The sequence below is a fragment of the Myodes glareolus genome, chromosome 8, assembly GCF_982192425.1.
Source record: "Myodes glareolus chromosome 8, mMyoGla1.1, whole genome shotgun sequence".
Lineage (NCBI taxonomy): Eukaryota > Metazoa > Chordata > Mammalia > Rodentia > Cricetidae > Myodes > Myodes glareolus.
The window spans coordinates 30,729,203-30,751,991 of record NC_142033.1 but is presented as its reverse complement, the minus strand read 5'-3'; the positions used below and the strand labels follow the sequence as shown (position 1 = coordinate 30,751,991).

At 45.4% G+C, this 22,789-nt stretch overlaps 1 protein-coding gene across 6 annotated transcripts in view; it reads left to right on the top strand.

Moving 5' to 3' along the window:
* The window catches only part of Cracd (capping protein inhibiting regulator of actin dynamics), a 221,756-nt gene that overhangs the window by 155,996 nt on the left and 42,971 nt on the right, over positions 1-22,789 (top strand). For 5 of the 6 annotated variants that reach the window (XM_048414918.3, XM_048414914.3, XM_085691734.2 and 2 more), the window contains one exon: positions 17,278-17,449. The gene's annotated coding sequence lies outside the window, so the exon portion shown is untranslated. Of the gene's footprint in view, positions 1-1,246; positions 1,306-17,277; positions 17,450-22,789 lie in introns of those variants that run through there. The other variant, XM_048414917.3, reaches the window with a different exon arrangement.

The following is a 22,789-nucleotide window of genomic DNA, read 5'->3' as shown; positions in this document are numbered from 1 at the left end:
GACGCCATCTTGTGACTTTCGCTTCTAGCTTCTTCTCTCTGTGAGGTTTTCTACAAGGCTGCATCCTCTACTCTTTTTTGTGAAGTTCTGTGTTGAAAGCAACAGAGCGCATTAGAGCCGACCCTCTGGCGTCCTGCTCACACATCTGTGTTTTAATAAACTTGGTCGACTGTAAGAGGGAAGAGTTGCATTACGGCCAGAACAAGGACATTCCATATAATCCGAGCTTTGTGCTGTGTAGCCGCTGTCCTCCATGGGAGTTGTAGAAGATGTATAGCCCAAGACCTCTCTGCTCAGGGCCTGCTCTCTGTCTTGGAAGCTGGAAGCTATCCTCAGATGCGAGCAGTATTCTTTTGTGGACTATCTTCTGTTTATTCTGGGACAGTTTCGGGTAAGCGATATGTCTTGAGCCCCCACACCTTCTCTCCCACTTCCCCAGGCCTCCTCAACACATCCCCCTGCTCCTCGCATCCTCGTTCTCTCTCTTTTGTAATTTTATAGCTCACTGAGTTCAGTTAGGGCTGCCTGTTGGAATGTTGCCTGATTCTGTTGGCTTGATCTTCTGTAGACAACCACAGCTACAGTGAGCTGCTGAGTGTCATGGTCTCATTGTGTCTACCGTCCTCCCCTCCTCCTTCTGGCTTCTCCTTCTTGCCTCTTCTTCCTCGATGTTTCCTGAACCTTGGGGTTGGAGAAAGCTGAGTGTTCAATATAGCACTTGGTCCGGTTAGGAATCCCTGAATTACCTACTGACCACTGCAGAGAGAGCCTCCTCTGCTGGAGGGCAGACTAACCTGTGTGTATAAACATAATTTTTGAGACAGGGTCTCATTATGTAGCCCTGGGTGGCCTGGCACTTACGATGGAGACTGGACTCGTCATAAATTCGCAGAGATCCACTGCCTCCTGAGTGCTGGGATTAAAAGTGTGCACCACCATACCTGACTTAAATATAAGTATGTGGAAGGCAGTGTAACTATAGGTCCATTTAACAAGGGAGCGGTAGTAGATTCCCCCTAGGGCCTGTGACCTCCCCGCCATGGGCTTTTTGATCAGGTTTATGATACCCTGCATGAGTTTCCTCCTGTGTAGGAAATGCCTCAAATCCAATTCAAAGGCAGTTGGTTACCCCCATAACTTGATGCCACCTTCATACTAATGGGTCCTTCTTGCCAGGCAAGTCAGTGTTACAGCATACAGGATTCGGTGCTGTATAATATCATTGATGGCTTTTCTCCTCCGGCAGCTTGGATAGCACCTTCTGGAAGTGCGGAAGCCAGCCAGCAGGTAGGAAGAAGTTTCCAGGTCAGTTGCAGCTTGATTTCAGTACGGTACATAGTTTCTCTTAGAGTCTTAGATCAGCCCTGTGTGATGAAGCTCTTCTCTCCCAATAGTTTTCGTTCTGGCTTTATTAACTGCGTTCTGAGTCTTTGTTTAGCTACTTTCTGTGATTGGGCAGTTGTTGAGCCACTGCTAAAGAAAGCTTTCAGAGTTACAACCTGTGGTTGGAATCTGCCTGTTTAACCAGCAAAGCGATCCATGCCCCCTAAGTCCCAGAGGGTATCTGGGTCAGCTTTTGCATGGGACACACGGGAGTGCTTCAGAATGTATCCTGGGAGGCTGGGAAGGCTGATCATAATGTTTTCCCTGACAGGTTAAGTGTGGTTGAGAACCCAAGGATGTGTGTTTAACCTTCCAGTGACGAGATCCCATTGGAGAATTCTTGCCTTATCAACCTGACACAGGCTCTTCTTACCGATAAACGAGAGCAGTATCTGCTGCCCACTGAACAGCCAGGAGCCGTGAAGATAGCCAGTGCAATTTCTTTTCAGATAACTTCCTTTTTTCAAGTGAATGGGAAATGTTCTCAAAATGACTCTGCCCTCTTTGGGTGAGCTGGAGGTGCAATTCAGCCAGAAGTAGCTAACTGCCTATCCGACTCCCATGACTCTTCCTTAGGGTGTATGATGGATACACAGTACAATTCAGCCAGAAGTAGCTAACTGCCTATCCGACTCCTCTGACTCTCCTTAGGGTGTATGATGGATACAGAGTACAGATCAGCCAGAAGTAGCTAACTGCCTATCCGACTCCTGTGACTCTTCCTTAGGGTATATGATGGATACAGAGTACAGTTGAGTCAGAAGTAGTTAACTGCCTATCCGACTCCTCTGACTCTTCCATAGGGTGTTTGATGGATAGAGTACAGTTGAGTCAGAAGTAGCTAACTGCCTATCCGACTCCTCTGACTCTCCTTAGGGTGTATGATGGATACACAGTACAATTCAGCTAGAAGTAGCTAACTGCCTATCCGACTCCTCTGACTCTCCTTAGGGTGTATGATGGATACAGAGTACAGATCAGCCAGAAGTAGCTAACTGCCTATCCGACTCCTGTGACTCTTCCTTAGGGTATATGATGGATACAGAGTACAGTTGAGTCAGAAGTAGTTAACTGCCTATCCGACTCCTCTGACTCTTCCATAGGGTGTTTGATGGATAGAGTACAGTTGAGTCAGAAGTAGTTAACTGCCTATCTGACTCCTGTGACTCTTCCTTAGGGTGTATGATGGATACAGATTACAGTTCAGGCACAAGGAGTTAACTGCCTATCCAACTCCAGTCACACTTCAGTGGGGTATATGATGACAAAAGACAGATTGTTAGATAAGCGTGGGTTTTAATTTTATCTTATTGATTTGTGCAGTGCTGGGAATGGAGCCTAGGGCCTTGTGCATGCTGGCCAAGTGCTTTCCACTGAGCTAAACATCCCAGCCATCATTGCATCATTTGCTTGTGCTTTGTTTTATTGACTTTTTGTTTGTTTGTCAAGACAGGGTTTCTCTGTGAAGCTCTGGCTACCCTGTCATTTATTTTTTTAAATGTAAGATGCAGACTGGAGAGGTGGCTCTGTGATTAAGAGCACTTGTTGCTCTTGCTGAGGACCCAGGTTTGGTTCTCAGCACTCACATGGCAGCTAACAGCCCTCTATTAGTCCAGTCCCAGGGGATCTGGTGCCATCTTCTGACCTCTGTGGGTACTACGTGCACACTGTACACAGATATGCGTGCAAGTAAAACTCCCATACAAATAAAATAAAAAGAAATAAATCTTTTTAAACATACAATGCAATCAAGTCTTGAATCATAAGACATGTTAAACTTCACTAAAACAAGGAAGCTAACGCTAGCTGCTAGCGTCTAGAGCTGCCAGATCCCTGATGTCACAAGGCGGCCTGAATCAGGATAGACAGGAGAAGGCCTCTGAACACATATCTGTCCTTCACCTTAGAGCCTTGTAGCACGCCTTCTGAATCCAGGGCCGACTGGAGTAGAGCAGGCTCCTAGCTATCCAGGAGAAAGGGAAATTGCTTATCTTGCAGTTCTTGAAACCCTCCTTTTATTCTGTTACCGCGCATGCGATGCACTGCGAATGTCACTCGTTGATGTGCCCATTGGGCATGGTAGGCAGCAGTGTCTGCAAGAGGGAGCACTATTCTTCTCAGGCCAGAGCACTTTCACATGCCAGTGAGATCTGATATGTCCTAGAATTGTGCTAACTTGGGATTAAGAAAACAACTTACGGTCTGGAGAGATGGCTCAGTGGTTAAGAGCACTGGCTGCGCTTCCAGAGGACCTGAGTTCAATTCCCAACAACCACATGAGGGCTCACAGCCATCTGTAATGAGATCTGATGCCCTCTTCTGGTCTGCAGGCATACATGCAGACAGAACGCTGTTTCTATAATAGATAAAATTGTAAAAAAGAAAACAAATTATGTCTGCATTGCTCTAAAAAATAATTGAAGCCCCTTAACATCTCTCTGTATTAATAATAAAATATTACTCCCTAATATTTTCCTCCTTATTCTGTCTTTATTTCTCTTTCATATATTTTGCACACTTCTATCTCTGCTTCTTCATCTCAATTATCTTTCTTTATAATAATTAAGAAATGTCACACATAGATCAAGATAAAACCACTTATTGACTTATTGTGTCTTAGTTTTAGCTAGTGCTTCAATGGTTAATAGTTTGGACAGATTTTCCTTATGTTGGGCATTATGATAAATAATTAGGTTAGCATCTAGCCTAATCCTTTCACACCCTTAGGGTGATTATTCCTATTTTTTAAAGGACAGACACTAAAGATATTATGGAACTTGTCCAGAGACTTACAGCTACCGGGTGAGAAATCTGAGACTCCCATGCAGTTTCCAACCCTGTTGCTCACCTGTATTTGGTAGATCGTATTTAGGGGCTGGTAGCCTGTCTGAGATACACTTTTGGCCATGCAGAAGGGTAATGGGGCATAGTTTCTGGAAATAAGAAAGAAACTTGGGTAAATCTTGTGTTGTCACTGACTGACTGTGCAATGCCCAGCAAACCAGCTCACCTCCCTTAGTCCGTGTTCCCAACCCGCGACTCAAAAAATCCCCCAGGACTCTGTAAGCAGGAGCAGTGTAAACCTTTAAGCACAGCACGTGGACAGAGGTTGGTAGCCTACTGCTGTTATTGTTTATGAAGAAAATAGCTCTCACTCTCTGTACAACCATCTGCATTTCATGCATACATATTTGAAAAACCACTGGGAATGAATCATCAGTGCACCACTGGGAATGGACTGTCAGTGTGCCACTGGGAATGGATTGTCAGTGCACCACTGGGAATGGACCGTCAGTGCTGCACTGGAAATGGACCGTCAGTGTGCCACTGGGAATGGACTGTCAGTGCGTCATTGGGAATGGACCGTCAGTGCTGCACTGGAAATGGACCGTCAGTGTGCCACTGGGAATGGACTGTCAGTGCGCCACTGGGAATGGACCGTCAGTGCTGCACTGGAAATGGACCGTCAGTGTGCCACTGGGAATGGACCGTCAGTGTGCCACTGGGAATGGACCGTCAGTGCTGCACTGGAAATGGACCGTCAGTGTGCCACTGGAAATGGACCGTCAGTGGGCCACTGGGAATGGACCATCAAGCATCTAAAGGCTTCCTGATGTTTCATTGCATGCAGCTGGAGATCCGCAACAAGTTCTTCCAAGTCCCGCTTGGTGTGTGCAGGAACACAAAGCAGGGTTTCCACGTAACAGTTCTAGAATGGTCTCCTTCCATCTTCCTCATAATCCCTGGACACTACACAAACCTTGAATATTGGTCTAGAAAAAGAGCTTCTGACAAACTGGTGGAGGAGGTAGAGGATTCCCTCTGAATCTTCCAGGGTGGGTTTCCTGTGTAACCTGGTGGCTGGATCTGAGGATCAGGACAGACACGAACATCTCACCACATTTAGCTTGGGTTCTCAAGTACAGAGTAGAAATTGCTACCAGCTTTGCTGACTCTCCAAACTTCCAGACATTATCCTTTGAGAAGTGCAAAAAGTACCAAAAGGGCTACGAATACAGCTCAGGGGTCCAATGCTTGCCCGGTATATATGAGGCTGTAGCCTCCGTCTCCAGCATTTCACAAGCAAACAAACAAAATGGATTTCTACTCACCCAGGAAGTTTATTTTAACAGTAAAACATGTGAAAAAAAAAAGTAAACTTAGTACTTCTTTTTTTTTTTTTTTTGGTTTTTCGAGACAAGGCTTCTCTAGAGTCTGTTCTGGAACTAGTTCTTGTAGATCAGGCTGGTCTCTCACTCACAGAGATCCACCAGCCTCTGCTTCCCAGGTGCTGGGGTTAGAGGTGTGCGCCACCACCACCCAGCTAACATAATACTTTCTTAAAGTTATATTCCTAATTAAAGGTTTTAGAGTTAAGCCTCAACCAAGCTAAGCATATACTAAGATCCAAGTCTAATAAAACTTTCTTCTTTCTCTTATTAGAAGTGGGGGACTTCGGTCCTTAATTAAATAAGATGCTCGAAGCCAGAGTGGAGCATCAGCTCTGATTTTGGTGGCACAAGAAACCACATTTAACCACTTTGGTGGCTCTCGGCCCATTTTTGCTCGCAGGGCTTGCTCATCTTTATTTAGCAAGAGTGGCTGTCACATAGAAGAAGATTTGTGCAGATAGTTTCTGACTCTTGTATCCTAATGAGATGTGTGGCCATTTTTCTTAATGGTTTTCAGATACGTTCTAATTTATCCTAACAGGAGATAAGTCTCTATCAGAGCATATGTCTGTCTAATGCTCTGTACACACACACACAAACTCGGAACCAAGGTATCATGAAATAATTCGCCCCCTCATTTTCATTTCTTTGGCTTATTTTAAGGAGAATGTTGATCTGAACCCACTAGTGAGTGCCAAGTCCACCCACTTCTCCTTAGTCTAAAAACCCATCTCTCTTTCCGGGCTTCCCATACTCTCAGCTCACCCTAACACACATACACACACACACACACACACACACACACACAGAGATACACACACACACACGTATACACACACACATACACACACACTGCCTTGGTCACCATCACTGCCACCAAACTCTGGACTGAGTAGGAAGAAGCTCATGAGCTGCTAGTGGGAATTCTCCCCCGACCCCAACAAGGCTCCCTGCAACATCTCATGAACGACCAGAATAATGAGTGCTTTGTGAGTTGCCGCCCAGGGTGTTGAGCACGAGCTGGCATCTGGAGTTCTGGAATTCCTGCAGTGTGCTAGTGCCGGCTCAGGGCTTAGGACAGCTGGCTGCGGGAAATACACGCAGACAGGCCCTCATACAGATCCGCCTCGCAGACACTGGGCACACGGCTCTCGCAGGTGTGGCTCTTCCCTGTGCTCTGCGTCAGTGGGCGGAGTCTGCCTACAAGATTGGAAATTGTAGGTTAAGCAGAAGCGCAGGCAGAGTGTGTATTCCTGGATATGCAAGGCAGGCAAGCAAGGCAGACAGGCAAAGGTGGGGCTTGCACCACTTGAATAGCCTGAAGCAGGATCCGCAGTGACTAAAGCTGCCACTGTGCCACTGGCCCACAAGCCCACAAATGTTTATGGCCCATGAGACTTTGTCCCTGAAAGGTAAAAGGAGCCCTAAGTGGTTACTGTAAGCCCTGCGGTCTTAGTGTCTGTTTAAAGGCAGGTGCCTTAGCTTCTTCTACCATTGCAGGACAAAACACTTATAAACACAACTTAAGGAAGAAAGGGTTTATTTTGTGTCCTAGTCAGAGGGTGCAGTCCATCATGGTAGGAACGAGTGGGAGTGGGAGGTAGCTGATCCACCGCATCTCTGGGCAGGAAGCAGCAGAAATGAATACTGATATTCTGCTCACTTTCTCCGTTTTTTCTTTGTTCTTCAGTCTAGGACCCCATCCAGGGATTGGGGGGGTGTGCTTCTCACATTCAGGATGGGTCTCCTTCCAGCACTTTTGGAACTACTCCCATAGGCGCACCCAGAGGTGCGCTTCATGGGCCACTCTAAATCCAGTCAAGTTGACACAGACGATTAACCATCACAGCAGGGCCACGTGTTTGCCCAGGTTTCGAGGGACACACAATAACTACTGTTAGCCTCAGGGCATCAGGCCCGAGTGTAGCAATAAAATGACAGGGGACAGACATTTGACTCTCTTCTTGAAAGTCAGCATTTTCTTTCCAAGACTAAGGACCTGGATCCTGACCCAAAGAAGTGATAGTATATTGCTCAGCTTCTTTGCCAATGTACACATTACGTTATTGCCTCGCCCAGGTGCCAGAGGTCATTTATTTTGCTGAAGAAGCCCGGTTGTTACAAAGCCAGCATAACCTAGAGACAAACCCTGCTGGGGAAAGTGTAATGAACATAATAGATACTGCATGAAGTTACAAGCTGCGGGGGCAGGGGATGACATAATCTAATCTCACTTAACTTTCTAAAGAAACAGGTTCTAGAGGCCAGAGAGATAGCTGAGTGGTTAAGACCACTGGTTGCTCTTCCAGAGGACCAGGGTTCAATTAACAGCACCCATATGGCAGCTCAGAACTGTCTGTAACTCCAGGTACAGGGGATCCAACTCCCTCACACAGATATGCAGACAGAACAATAAAGTGCACATAAAAATAAATAGGTTTAAAAAGGAAGAAAAATAGGTCCTACATTTGAGAAACAAAGATTTCTTCTTGTTGTCAAGAAAAAAAATACACAAAATATAGTTTCTGCTTTACTCCTGGGCTCAGTAATGTTAAAACCAAAATATAAAGCACAAAACCAACCCCGAATCCCTAGTCATATTTAGGCAACAAAAAATTTGAGCATTTGAAGCCCAGAAGGGATCTTAGTGAGGTCCACTGTTGTCAGTTTGAAATTCTTCTGGTCCTCCCTGGAGGACTTGGGAAGTGGAAAAAAATGACATGAGACATAAGCTTTTGAAGAAACCACAGTCAGCACAGATCAAGGTGCCATTTCAAAAGTGACTCCCCATGGGAGCACAATAGAAGCCTGGAGTTTTCCTTCTTTATGTCACATGGACCAGTGGTCACCAGTCAGTGAGGTCTCTTTCCATCCAAGAAATGGGTGGAAATTGAGATCATCAACCCTTCGCATCTCAGACTTAGAGTCTCCTCTCCCACCAGTTTCTGATGCACAGATCAACTGGAAAAGTCTACAGGACAGGTAGTGTGTGGATGTTCTTTGTCTCCCCAGAGCAAGTCAGTGCTAAAGAAAATCTTGTACCGGAAAAGCTGTTTTGTGCGATAGCTAAGTACTGTCTGATACAGAGGTTTGTTTCTAATCTTTAGAACCTGCTTCACTGAAGTCTCACTCAGTTCTGAAGGGATACATGCCTCCACTAGGAACTTTGAACACAGAAGTCCTCTACTGTGTGGAGACCGTGTCTTCCAGCCACTTTGGGGTCCTCATGCCTCTCCCTCAGCAGGCAGAGAAGAGGTTACTATAACGATTACTCTGTGGAAGCTGAGCTGCCCCTGAAGGGTAGGATGAGGAAAGGTTTGTCTAGAATAGAGGAGCTCCTTTAGGACAACCTCTTTTTGTACGCCCAGTCTTGTGATGAAAGGCAATAGAAAACCAAGACAACCCAGTTCAAGCTGACCCAAGATTTGTCAGGAATACAGGTGTGGGCCTTCCCACCAGCAGAGAACCACAACCAGCTGAGGTCCCAGACAAAGGCAAAAGGAGTTTATCGAGCTAAGTAGTACAAGAAGTAGTATGTGTGAGTATATGACTGCTGGGGAATGTCTTATTAGGACTTCTGTCGCTGTGAAGAGACACCGGGACCAAAGCAACTCTTATAAAGGAAAACATTTAATTGGGGCTGGCTTATAGTTTCAGAGGTTTAGTCTGTTATCATCATGATGGGTCATGGTAGTGTGCAGGCAGACATGGTGCTGGAGAAAGAGCCAAGAGTTCTGGGTCAGCAGGCTGCAGATGCAGAGAGAGAGAGAGAGAGAGAGAGAGAGAGAGAGAGAGAGAGAGAGAGAGAGAGACTGGGCCTGGCTGGAGCATTTTTAAATCTCAAAGAGCACCCACAGTGACACACTTCCTCCAACAAGGCCACACATTCTAGTGCCGCTCTCTGGTGACCAAGCTTTCAAATATACGAGACTATGGGGCCTTTCGGATTCAGACCACCACAGGGAGCGTACTGTGTATGCATGCATGTGGAGGCCAGGCGTCAACCCCAGCTGTTGTTACTCAGGAACCTTGCTTTTTGAGACAGGGTCTCTGACCAGGCTCTGGGCTTTGTTAAGTAAGCTAGGATGAATGGCTATTGAGCTTCAGGGATCTTCCTCTCCTCACCGACCAAGCTCCGGGATTACAAGCCTGGGCCACTGAGACCCAGCTTTTTATGGAAGTGCCAGGAATTGAGCTCAGGTGAGCATGCTTGTACAGCAAGCACTTTAGCAACTGAGCCATCTCCCCAGCCCCCCCTTCTTTTTCACAGCGCCGTGGATTGAACTTTGGGTCTTGTACATGCTGGGGAAATGTTCTACCACTGAGCTACAGCCCCTTTAAAACAAAACAAAACAAACAAACAAAAGCCCTTCTTTCATTAGGGTGGATGCACACATGTGGCGGTCAGAGGACAATTTGCAGGAGTCAGTTCTCTCCTTCCACCACATGGGGCCCATGGATTGAACTCTGGTCTTGGTGACAGGCACCTTTACCCACTGAGCCATCTTGTTGACCCATTCCTAGCCTTTTAACTTTAAATTCCTCAGGCTGACCTTAAACTTGTGATACTTTTGCCTCTGCCACCTGAATAGCTGGCATTACAAGTCTGCGCCAGCTGGTCAGTCTTCTCTGATGTGATGATGATGATGATGATGATGATGATGATGATGATGATGATGAAGAAGGGCTACAGGGTTTCAAAGGTGGCATTACAGCACCCAGGGGTTTGGCCTCTCTGTAGTGAGGAAGATAAAATGTCTTCAGATGTGGGTGGGATATCACATATGTTAGTGTACATATTGCCTTTATTTTGTAGTGAAGTTTTATTTTAGGACGTGAATATGGATGCCAGATTGAAAGGGGCGGAGCCTGATGATGATTCTGATGTGTCAACTAGGCCAATCTATTGTCCCCGGTTATTTGATGTTGCTTAACTGAGCTGTGGGCAGCAGCTCTAGCCTGCGTCTGTGATTTCAGACCTGCTCATTGAGGGCTGAGCCAGTTCCCTTCACACATCATGTGATATGATACGATATACACCACCAGCCACTCCGTTTTCCTATTGGTTTTATTCTCTGATCGAAGCCCCTGTTTGCAGACTTTGTCTTATCCATCCATTTGGTCCCTGGGCCCAGAACATATCCTGCAAGTGTTTAGTGTTCAGTGCCTAGAGCTGCTACGGCATTCGTGTGCTGCCCGTGTATAGAGACAGCAGTCTCAGTTCCCAGTCAGTCACTGACTCACAACCTCCTCTGCAACTCAAATAGCACTCACTGGCAGTGAGAGCAGACGCCTCCCACACACCTTCTTCTATGTGGGAGCCATGTATCCAAACATCGAAGCTTCACAGCAGAAATCCTTTCTGCCTCTGTTACTATTTCTAAATATCTGATTTCCCTTGGGAAGAGTAAAACATATGTAAAGGGGCATTCTGACAAACCAACAAAAGATACTAGTATTTAACAGAAATATTACAACTTGATGTAGTTTTGAAGGATGAGCAAGGCAAAGAACAGAAAAAGCTGCCATTTTGGTCCCTAGGCCCTTGCCAGGCCTGGGTAAGCACAGCCATTTCATGAGAGTATGTTACACATAGAGTTGTTCTGCAGCAATACGTGTTCCTGAAACAAAAACCAAGGTAGTAGAAGCCAAAGCCTGTCATCAAATCCCAGGGTTTACATCTCCAGTCTCAGCACTCAGGAGGTTGAGACACAAGGAAGTGAGACTCTGTCTTGAAAAATAACATACACACAGAGCAAACTTTCTTGTTGGACTACGTTTTGTGGGACCGCCAGGTCCCCAATGATGACACAGAGACTTAATATTAATTATGAAAGCTTAGCCTTAGCTTGGGCTGTTTTTCAAGTAGCTCTTGTAACATAAATTAACCTGTCTCTTTTTAACCTGCGTTCTACCACATGGCTCAGTTATCTCTGTTCGGTACCACATGTCTGATTTCTTTGGAGTCCCTGGTGAAATCCACGCACCTAGCTTCCTCTCCCACTTCCTTCCTTTCTACAGAAATCCTGCCTATCCTCTCCTGCCTAGCTATTGGCCACTCAACTCTATTAAACCAATCAGAAGGCACCTTAGGCAGAGACTTCTTTTTTCATTTTTTTATATTTTTATTGAGCTATATATATTTTCTCCACTCCCCTCCCTTCCTTCCCCCTTCCCTTCTACCCTCTCCCATGATCCCCACACTCCCAGTGTACTCAGGAGGTTTTCTGTGGGCTAGGTCCCACGGTCGTTTTGTCCCAAAGAGACACACAGAGGTCTACAATAATTACAAACTGGTTGGCCTATTAGCTCAGGCTTCTTATTAACACTTATAACTTACATTAACCCTTAACTTTTGTTTGTGTCAGCCACGTGGCTTGGTACCTTTTATCAGAGAGGCCTTCTCATCTTGCTTCCTCTGTGCCTGGGTTATGACTTCAGACTGAGTCTTTTCTCTTCCCAAAATTCTCCTGTTCTCATTTTTCCACCTCTACTTCTTCTTGCCTTATCACCCCACCTTTACTTGCTGCCTGGCTACTGGCCAATCAGTGTTTTATTAAAGCAATACAGCTAATAAATCTTTACAGGATTTATCTTCACAGCAGGAAGAGAGAAAGTCAAGTTTTTTTAACCAAATTGAACTTCAAGACAAACTTCCAAATAAGCGCTATATAGTCTCCGCTCTGGGAGAGCAATGGGGATTGCACATTAGGCCTCTGAATCTTATTTTACCTGGATGCTCAGATGTTCTGGCCTTACAAACCTAGCATCAACTCTGAGAACCTCAGATTAGCACAATACTTAAACTGAATTGTGACATTTGTTTCTCAATTGGAGGCATTCCCTAGAGCTCAGGACAAAGAAGTTAGATCCTTTAATAATTTTAGGATTAGAAATGAACATATAAGAACTTTATCCATATGAAAAATGGAAAAGGATTCCTATTTGCTTAGCTTTCCCGGTGATTTTTAATTTTAGGATTAGCTTTATAAACTAGTGATTATGAGGTGCAGGCCTCTGATGGTATTTGATTTTGTCCATGAAATGATGGAAAATGAGTACTTCTTTAAATGGAAAATAATTATTGTACAATGAAATAAAATCAATTTAATTCAGTACTTTGAAGATCACTGTGGTCTTAAACCAGCATGTGTGTGTCTGTAGGTTCTTTCAAGAAGAAAATTATAGAAAAGTATTGAAATATTAAAAAAATATGACACCCCACTCCTCACCCATGAATTCAATCTTAAAGCTAAAGGTGGTGAGATGTAGAGAGGCTGGAAGTAGATGATAGTAAAAGATGGGACTAAGAACTGGGTGGTGGTGCACGCCTTTAATCCCAGTACTTGGGAGGCAGAGGCAGGAAGATCTAAGGGAGTTCAAGGCCAGCCTGGTCTACAAGAGCTAGTTCCAGGACAGTCAGAGCTGTTACACAGAGAAACCCTGTCTCTGTAGCCAGTAAATACACAAGGTTATTAGTGATTACAGTTTTCCTTCCTCTTGTTCCAATTGTCCCATCCCCCCAAGTACAGTAAGGTTTGTGGTGTAAAATCCTCTGATGTCATCTCAAACTCTCGGTTGGAGAGTGACTGCTAAGCTCTGCTCTTAGGCCAGTGTGCTGGGGATGTTTCAGGTCAGCTGTGTTCTGCTACATTGTTGTGACTGCTTCGCTCTTTCATGCCCCATATGTACCACAAAAAATATTAACAATAGGAATTGCCATTTGCCAAAAAAAAAAAAAAATAGCAGCTACCAGGGGCTGTGCCTTTAAGCCAGTTAAGGCTATGGTGCCAACGTCTAATGTTCCTCCGAAGTCTTACATATTTTTAGTGGATGTTTATAGACACATATCCAAATTTACAGAAATAGTCCTTGTGGCAGGGAATTGCAACTATTTTAGAACTAGCCAGGGGTGGGGGATAGGAGGTCTTATATTTGAGAATACAAATTGGGAGGATCAAATAAATACAAATATATAACTCCTGCTATGATTTAAAGAGTTTCTACTCTATACCCATAAAGTTCACCATCGTAACGGCCTAAAGATGAGCTGAACAAGGACAACAGCAGTAGCCATGCTAATGAGGTTAGGCACAAGGCCTCAGCCCCACACAAAGAACTAAAGGCAACTAAGGAATTCTGTGGGAGCAATAGTGTTCCCCAGGAAAGAGTCATCCGATATCAAATGGTTCACCCTGAAAATATACATACACGTGACAGTATATGGACTATATTTATGTATATATTCACATACATATATGTATGTAATGAAAAAGAGGCTGAATTTGAAAGAGAGCAAGGATGGAAATATGGGAGGGCTTGTAGGGAGGAAAGTAGGGGCGTGATGTAACTACATTTTAATCTCAAAAGTAAAGAAATAATTTAAAAAAGAACTCATACTCTATTAATGTCACGTTGTTGTACTGTCTAAATGGAGGATAGACCCAAGTGTCATTGCTAAATCTTTTCAGAAATTAATCTTAGAATATTAGAAAATTTAACAGTAAAATCATCATAAGATGAACTTCTAAACTTAATATATGAAGATACTTCTGATAGGAAGCATAGTATATATTTTGGAAATGAGGATAGGGGGTTACTTTTTCCACCTAAGATGTCCTCAGACACCAAGCAGGCATGAGCTAGTGTGTGCTGGGTCCTCCTGTGAAGAGAAGTTGGCATAATTAGGGCTTAAAGACTTTGTCCTCCTTGGAAGGAAGGCTTATAGTCCAGTGCGGAGTAGGGTTGCATATTATCGCTCTTCTCCCTCCACTGTAATTACCTAGGCACAACTGGAGCAGCAGTCCTGGGTCCCCGAGATATGCCCTGACTGACACTTGGACTTTGACAGATCTTCCTCCATGACACCTGCACGTGTACTCTTGATAAACCGTGGTTTGTCTTTAAGGTGGAGCCCAAAGCAAAAGAGCACCTGCTTCACAGCCCTCCCCCAGCAGGCTGCCCTGAAGGAGCGTCCACTGCAAGGAAGCCCATGTGGGCTCTGAGTCAAGGTCACCGTGTCCCAGCGTCCTCTCCGGGCTGTCATGTTTATGCCCTTGCGTGTGTACTCTCTGCTCTGGTCACCACTTCAACAGTGTCACCACACAGCAAATACTTTCCCTGGTGGCTTTTAGGAGAATAAGATGGTGTCAGGGACCTCTGGCTGACACGGGATTAAGTTAACTTGGTGATTTTGCATGCAAATCACTTGTCCAAAGACTAAAGACTGTACTTTGGCAACCTTCTTGTTGTAATGATCTCCCAAGGTTCTGGCTCTCCTGAACATCACCAGATCCACCTTGACCAGTCTGCATCATGATATTAGTTGTTCTTTATTTATAAATTCTAAAAAAAAAAAGCATAATCTTCCCTTCTCTGCTCTGCTTGGAGAACTAGCCTGTGGGCCCATGCTGAGGGCAGGGGATCGTAACTGGTGCTTTTAATTTGGGATGTTATCTCTCGGGGCATATCTAATAAAAAAAAAAATCTGAGCTTAGAAATCGTGTGTGTGTGTGTGTGTGTGTGTGTGTGTGTGTGTGTGTGATGGGAAGACACAGGGAGCTTTATAAAAGGAAAAGGGAAGAATTATGCCTTGAGGGTAAATGGAATATGCTGTAAATTATTGACCGTTTACTGTGGCGCTGCCCAGCCCAGAAACCAGCTGTCACTCACCCGTCTTCAGCCTTGCCATCCGCTGGCGTCATCAATGTCTTCCTGAAGCAGGTGTCAATTTTATCACCGTCATATCCGCTCCTGAACACACTGAAGACACATAAATGCCTGAAATCAGATCCTCATATCTTTTTCTTTAATCTCACTGTGTAGATCAGTCTGGCTTCAAATTCACATAGCTCTCCCCCGCTCTGCATCCCAAATGCAGAGAGTAAAGGAATGTGCCACCATACCTGACTGGCTTTACCATTTTGAAATATGTTCTTAACTGTGTTGTGCATTTTCCTCATCTTACAAGTCACAGGTAGCACTGTATACTATGGACCAAGACCTCTGATAGGTTGGAGTCCTATTAGTGTGGTCTCACGTGAGGTCCCACTGAAGCTAAGGTCTGTTTGTGTCAGCATCTCTGTTTGCTTGCTTGGCATCTTATCTCACAGTCTGGAGTGAAAGGGTTTGAACCACTCCTTACTTGGTTCAGTTTCGTTTCTGCCCAGGCTATCTAGGAACTTACTATATAGTCCAGGGTGATCTTGAACTCCAAAGGAACACTCAGGTTCACCGTTTTTAATGAAGTCTCAGTAAGGCCACAGCTGAGGCTTGTCAGGAAAAAAAATGCAGTGCTGGCTTGTTAGATCCCTGACCTGCCTGTCACACCCAGGTCCTGCAGTGTTCTGGGACTCTTGTTAGCTTTTCTGTTTCCTGTAGGGATTTTCAATACATGTTCTCACTTCAAGAATATGTTCCCTGGATCACACGCGAGTTAGTTCCTGTCTGCTTCTCTGATCCCTCGTGCACAAACAGGGACACTGATAATGTCTATCTATCTATCTATCTATCTATCTATCTATCTATCTATCTATCTATAATGTATACATTATTCTTTCTGTGTGTATGCCTGCAGGCCAGAAGAGGGCACCAGACCCCATTATAGATGGCTGTGAGCCACCATGTGGTTGCTGGGAATTGAACTCAGGACCTTTGGAAGAACAGAGCTCTTTGAAAGAACCATCTCTCCAGCCCCAATGCCACAGAGCCGTCGTAGAGACTAGTCTTTCTAGTGGGTCCTTGCACAGTGGCAGGGGAATGAGAGTGATACAGGTTTGGTTTTATGGATTTTTTTTTTTTTTTTGGTTTTTCAAAGCAGGGTTTCTTTGTAGCTTTGGAACCTGTCCTGGAACTGGCTCTGTAGACCAGTCTGACCTCAAACTCACAGAAGTCCGCCTGTCTCTGCCTCCCAAGTGCTGGGATTAAAGGCATGTGCCACCACCGCCCCGCTAAACAGTTTTAAAGATGGTCACCAGTCTACCCCGTGAATGACTCCAAGGTTCTCAAGGAAAGCTGATGAACGGGCTTTTCTGACAGATCAGGGTTTACACTTTCTGTCCCATGGCTGAACTGGAGGAGGCGAAGGAGTGTGTATCCAGAGGAACAGGGGAAGAGCAGAAGGGGCAAAGCCTCAGTCCCCAGTGGATGCAGTGATACACGGGGAGAGGTTTATGGTAGCTGCTTGGAGTCTCTTCGGAGGAGAATTTTAAAGGAGACATGAGGGATAAACTGGGACTATATGGTCATGGGTGGCAATGGGGCAAAGTTTGTGCCAAGAGTTAACCATTATCTTCTGTATGCGGCAAGGCTAAAACAGAATGACTGAGGTTTTATGTTATATGCTTTTTAAATCCCTGTGTGGCTTGGATGCTTTTCTCAGCTTCTCCCAGAGGATGATCCTGTCCATTAGCTTTGTTAAGAAAGGAGGCACCACCCTTGGGTGGTGTATGTAGGGGTGCCCCAATGGCCTTACAGCTTGGAGCCTCTTCTTGATCTTCTAGATGCTTGGGGGTCAAAAGGTGCATCATGCCTGTGGCTTATGCCCTGCCTCACTCTGCACCTTGGCGCCTGGGCGGCCCTGCGTTCTCAGCTGCGGGCTTTGTCTATGGCTGCCCTTTGCCCTGGCTCTCTTGGCCAGGGGTGACTGAGCGGTAATTTGTTCCTAGGTTCAGAGGCACAGCCCTATCCAACTGCAGCTGTGTGTTTGTCTTGTAATTCGCAGACAAGAAGAAGGGAGGCAAGTTCCAGCCTTTTAAGAAGTTGTTTGGCAAAAGGAAAAAGAAGAGCACCCTGCTTTCCGGGGAGGAACCAGCTGAGAGGCAGAGGCACGCTCCCCGGGGTTCCAGCAATGGGACCTTCTCTTCAGATGAGGAGACCCTGGAAAGCAATCTGAGGTAATAACTTGCCCTTTCCTTGTGCTTCTCTGGCAGAGTCCCCAGGTGAGGAAAGTGATGCCCAGAGGGTCAGTGTGGGTTTGGGATTTGGAGGGCAGGGCCAGCTTCATAAAGGTGTCCCACCTGGGCGTGAGGGTGGCACCCAGTGTGCTGGTTGGAGAAGTCACCTTGACAACGGTTGAGCCTGCGTTTCTCTGTCCTCACTGATGGTGGAGGGCAGCAGTTCCCTGGCTTGGCTCAACAAAGGGTCCTCTGACTGATGACCAAGTTCCTATGGCCCTAATGGTAAAGAAAGGATAGCCACAGTCCAGACCTCACATGCGAGGCAAGGCTCAGTGAGGTCACCCTTGTACCCCAGGAAACCTCTGGCTGCTTTGGGGGTGAGCTCTCTCCACAGAACCTTTAACTTCTTTCTCTTCTTCCTCCTTTATCTTTTTCCTTTCATCTTCCTCCCTCTCCCTCTCTCCCCACTTCTTTCTCCCTCTTCTAGGACACAGGCTCTAAATCTGATCAAGAACCTCAGAACCAGAGCCTGGAGGGTTGGGGTGGGGCCTTTGTCACCCGAGTGCTGGGACGTGAGGCGGGAGTCAGGGATGACTAAACTCGGGTACTGCTCTTGGAAATTGTCCCTTTGGAGAAGCCACCCCAACCTTCCGGTGTGATTTCTTCAGCCTTGCTGTGCTCATTAGCATCTCTAGCCTGACTCAACAATGAATACATTACTTTCTATGGAAATAGTTGATTTGCTTGCTTCTTATGAGGCTGGCTCATGAACTCAGGGACCAGGTTTTCTTCGACCTGTTAGTGTGTGCTGGCATCTAACTACTTAACACATGTCAAAGACAAAAATGCCCCCTAGAGTGTGTGACAGTAAGGAAATCCTAGTCGATACGGGTGTGGTACAAACCCTCAGACAGGTGACACCCGTTAAGCTGGCACAGTGTTCACCAGCCGCACGTGTTAGTTCTAACCAGCACCGACTCTGCTTGGCAAGCCTATGTTTGCTTTCCACCGTTCTTACCACAGAAGAAAATGGCCAACTTTAACTGTAGCTCTTTAGAGTGATAAAGCTCTGGAAGGAAAGGCCTTAGCTGGAGGGAAAGCAGAGCAACTGGTAGGTAACTGGCCGCTGTAGTGGGGGTGCTCCGTAATGCTGTTGTCCGGTGGGGGTCAATCCTGATTCACCAGCCACTGTTGTGTGGGGCGCTCCGTAACGTTGACTGTTGTTCTGATGGGGGCCAATCCCAATTTCATTTCCATTTCTCATGCTGTAAACACGAATGCGGATCTTTTTCACCTCGGAGCAGAATGAAGCTCAACACTACTAAGTGGGACCAAGACTCATGAAGTCGTGTCCTCAGAGCCCACCTTTGCGCAGAGGGTCCTCTGAAAACACACTTTCTTTTGCAGTCAGTTGCGGCTTTGCTGGGCCCTTGTGTCCTGTTGAGTTGCTTTGAACTCTTACACGATCTCTTCCCTCGTTCCATTTACCTCTTCAGGGTTTTCCTGAAGGATTTAAGAAATCACGGAAAATTCCACATTGTGGTCAAGCAACCCCATGACTGAATAGGTGATGTCATCTGGTCTTCTTGACTTTTGTTCAGAAACCTCCACTTTGTGTACAGAACATATTTTTGTTTTGTTTTGTTTTGTTTCCTTTTTCGAGACAGGGTTTCTCTGAGTCGCCCTGGCTGTTCTAGAACTTGCCCTGTAGACCAGGCTGTCCTCGAATACACAGAGATCCGCCTGCCTCTGCCTCCCCAGTGCCTGGGATTAAAGGCGTGCACCACCACCCCCTGACGATATGAATGCCCTGCAGTGCAGTTGAAGTTCTGCTCATCTGCCCTATTTACAAGTGGAAAAATATGAAAAATAGGGCTTCCTAAAATTACTTTCAGTTGGCTGCTCAATTGACAGACACACGACAGCACACTGCATAGAGTTAGAAATGAAGCTGGGCCATGGTGGCACACGCCTTAAATCCCTGCACTCAAGAGGCAGAGGCAGGTGGAGTTCACTTGTAGGGCACGAGTCCCAGGATAGCCAAGACTTTACGCAGAAACCCTACCTCAAAAACCCGAAAGAAAGGCAGGGAGGGAGGGAGGGAGGGAAGGAAGGAAAGAAGGAAGGAAGGAAACCGTGGAAAGATTTGGAAATTAATCTGAATGGTTTTTTTTTTCTTTTCATTCCAAAATAGAAAGTGCTCACGGGCACACAAAACTCCCAGTCCCATGGACACAATCCAGTTCTAGGTTAAATTTCAGTCCAGTGAAATCGGTCCAGTGTTGAGGGGAAGTTTCCTGAATACTAGAGTTACCCTAAAAGTCTGGGAGGCTGAGTCTGTGTCCAAGGGTTCGAGGCCCAGGAGGGTGGGATTTAGTCACTAAAGTTATTGAACTTTAACTGTTGAACTCCAGGAGTCTTTGGTTCTAGAAATGTCTCTGTGGCCAAGAATAGCTCATTGATCTGTCTCTTCTGCCTGAAGCTGGCCGTTCCTTGGGACTTTCAAGGAACCCTATTCTTTCTGTAGCTCAGGAGCCTTCATGGCTCCTTGGCTGCTGTTTTTAATTTAAACATGCCTTTGGGAAAGTGAAATTTAAACCATGATGGCTTTTAACAATTTAATAGCATTTTCTTTGTTCATTCAATACAATTAATAGTATATTTCCAAAAGGATGTTGGATAAGCATGTCAGCATTTGATAGGCTGAGGCAGCGAGGCTGCTGTGAGTTCAAGGCTCACCTTAGCTACATTGTGAGTTCAAGGCTCGCCTTAGCTACATTGTGAGTTTCAGATCAAGCGGGGCTACATAGCAGTACCCTGTCTCAGAAACAGCAATAACAGAAAGCGGAAGAAATGAATGTTACATGTAAAAAGAGAGGAAGAGTCATCTTGGTAAATATGTTTGGTATACATGTAAAGAATTTTCCTTAGGACTTTACAGGACTTTACATAACTCCGTTATGCACCATGTGAGTCTCTAAGAGGGATGTCGTATGTAGCAGGTTCCTTTGTTTGCAGACTCTTTTTTCTTAGAGAATCTCCAATGGCGTTTATTAAAGTGACCACTCAATGGTAGCACTAATGTGCTTTGCATAGATGAACTCACGTCGTGCCGCAACTCTCTAAGATTCTTATCATTATCTCCAGTTTACAGTGAGATTCTATCAGAAAGACGGCAAGGAAGGAAAAGCAGAATAAGGGGGAATTTTCCATCTCTTTCTCTAGGCATGTGCTCACTTTACACCATAAACAGGTAAAGATGTCACAGGCAAGCAAACAAAACCACAGACAATACCCTTATGATTTAGGCACAAATATCTTACTTGTTTAAAGCAAGCCAACCTGGGCCACAAAGAAAGGTCCTATCAAGAACAAAGTCCTAAGGAAATGATACTCATAAAAATCTATTAGGCTTCTGAGAAAAATTGATCCAGGTTACAAGATACAGGATTAGGGATTTTGTGTCTCCATTGAGTTCAAGGAATGCAAAAACTCCACAGAATGAAGGAAAACACATTCAAATGATAGCTCTAATAAGATCAGCATGTACAGGGCGGGCAAAGATCTTTTACAATTCAGTAATAAAAGGTCAAAAAAAACTTCTTTAGAAAATAGGTAATGAATTTGGATAGACATTTCTTAGAAAAAGAGAGAGAAAGAAGAAAGGAAGGAAGGAGGGAGAGAGGGGGAAGAAAGGAAGGAAAGAAGGAAAGAAGAAAAAAGAAAGAGAAATTTGTTACAAATAAGCCTGTTTGTTCAACAGGGAAACATGTCACACGTACATGAACTACAGCCCAAAAGATAGCTGGTTTTGTTTTTTAAGTATTAGCAAGAACATAGAGTGGCTGGAGCCTTCATCCCTTGCTGATAGAAATATAAATAAACAATTTCGGGCAGGGGCTTAGAGGAATGATTCCAAGAGTATGTACTGCTCTTCCAGAGGACCCGAGTTCAAATCCCAGCACCCACGTCAGGTAGCTCACTACCTGTTCCAGCTCCAGGGAATCCAGCACCTCTGGCCTCTCTTGTACTCGTGGGTAAACATGTCCACACAGACAGGCATGTACATAATTAAAAGAAATAAAAATCTTTTTTAAAAAAGCAGTGAAGCTGGGCTTCAGACAGATGCTAGTATTCCTAATGGCAGAGGTGTGGGTATGACCTCTATCGGCTACTTTGATATGTTGTAATTTTCATCTGAAATAACCCCATCTCTATTTCCTTCACTTAATTCCCCCCTCGCTCCTCCGTTTTCTGTGCAGCTGTGCCTTCCCCAGGGAAGCAAGTCCCCACTGCTCCCCTTCGTCTTATCAGTCTGTTAATTTTGCATAACCGTGACATGACTATTGGACAGAAATAACTTCTGGGAAAATGGATCTTTTTGACTCATGACTTCAGAAGAGCTGGTCCACGGCTGCTGGTTCCCATGCACTTGGGTAGAACATCCTGGCAGTGGGAGCAGGCGTCAGGAAAACACTGTTCACATCGTGGCAGACAGGAAACAAAAAGAAAAGACAGGACAGGGCCAGGGACAGAATACCCTAGGGACCCACACCTGCACTCCCAAGCTAAGCGCCACCTACACTTTACAGAGCCTCTTGAAATGGTGTCACCATTCAAGTCCAAGCCTCCAATACGAGCCCTTCTTATTGAAATCATAGCAAAGTCTCCCCCCAGTTTCTTCCCCTTCCCTAAGTCTTATGACCGAGTCTGCTTGTGTTTTTACCCCACCCAGCATACTCTAGGCATTCAGGGATGGTTGATGAATAGACACACAAGCACTGCACTTTTACTTCACTGGGGGTCCCCACTCTGCAAGTCAGTAGTCATCCAACTCATCCTCTAGTTTCCTTCCATGGCGAAGAGCGTCATCATCCCTGTGACCTGCCGGGAAAGGGAAAGGACACGGTTGGCATCATGAGACGTGTCTCCAGTGAAATTGTGACACAGCTCAAGGCTCCCCGGGTGCAGGGTGTGTTTTCTGTCGCTTGGCCTTGAAGGTTTCCAGAAGAGATAAATTGTACTTAATTGTGTATCCTCCCCACATAGGATTTGTGGCTAAATTCAGCAGGGAATAGAGACTTTATAAAAACGATTGAATGAGCCAGGTGGTGGTGGCACACACCTTTAATCCTAGCACTTGCACTCAGGAGGCAGAGGCAGGTGGAACTCTGTGAGTTCGAGGCCAGCCTGGTCTACAAGAGCTAGTTCCAGGACAGGCTACAGAACGACAAAGAAACCCTGTCTCAAAAAAAAAAAAAAAAAAAAAAAAAAAAAAAAAAAAAAAAATTTGAATGGGAATTTGAAACCAGCTAGAAGTCGACCTGGGTTGCCTAA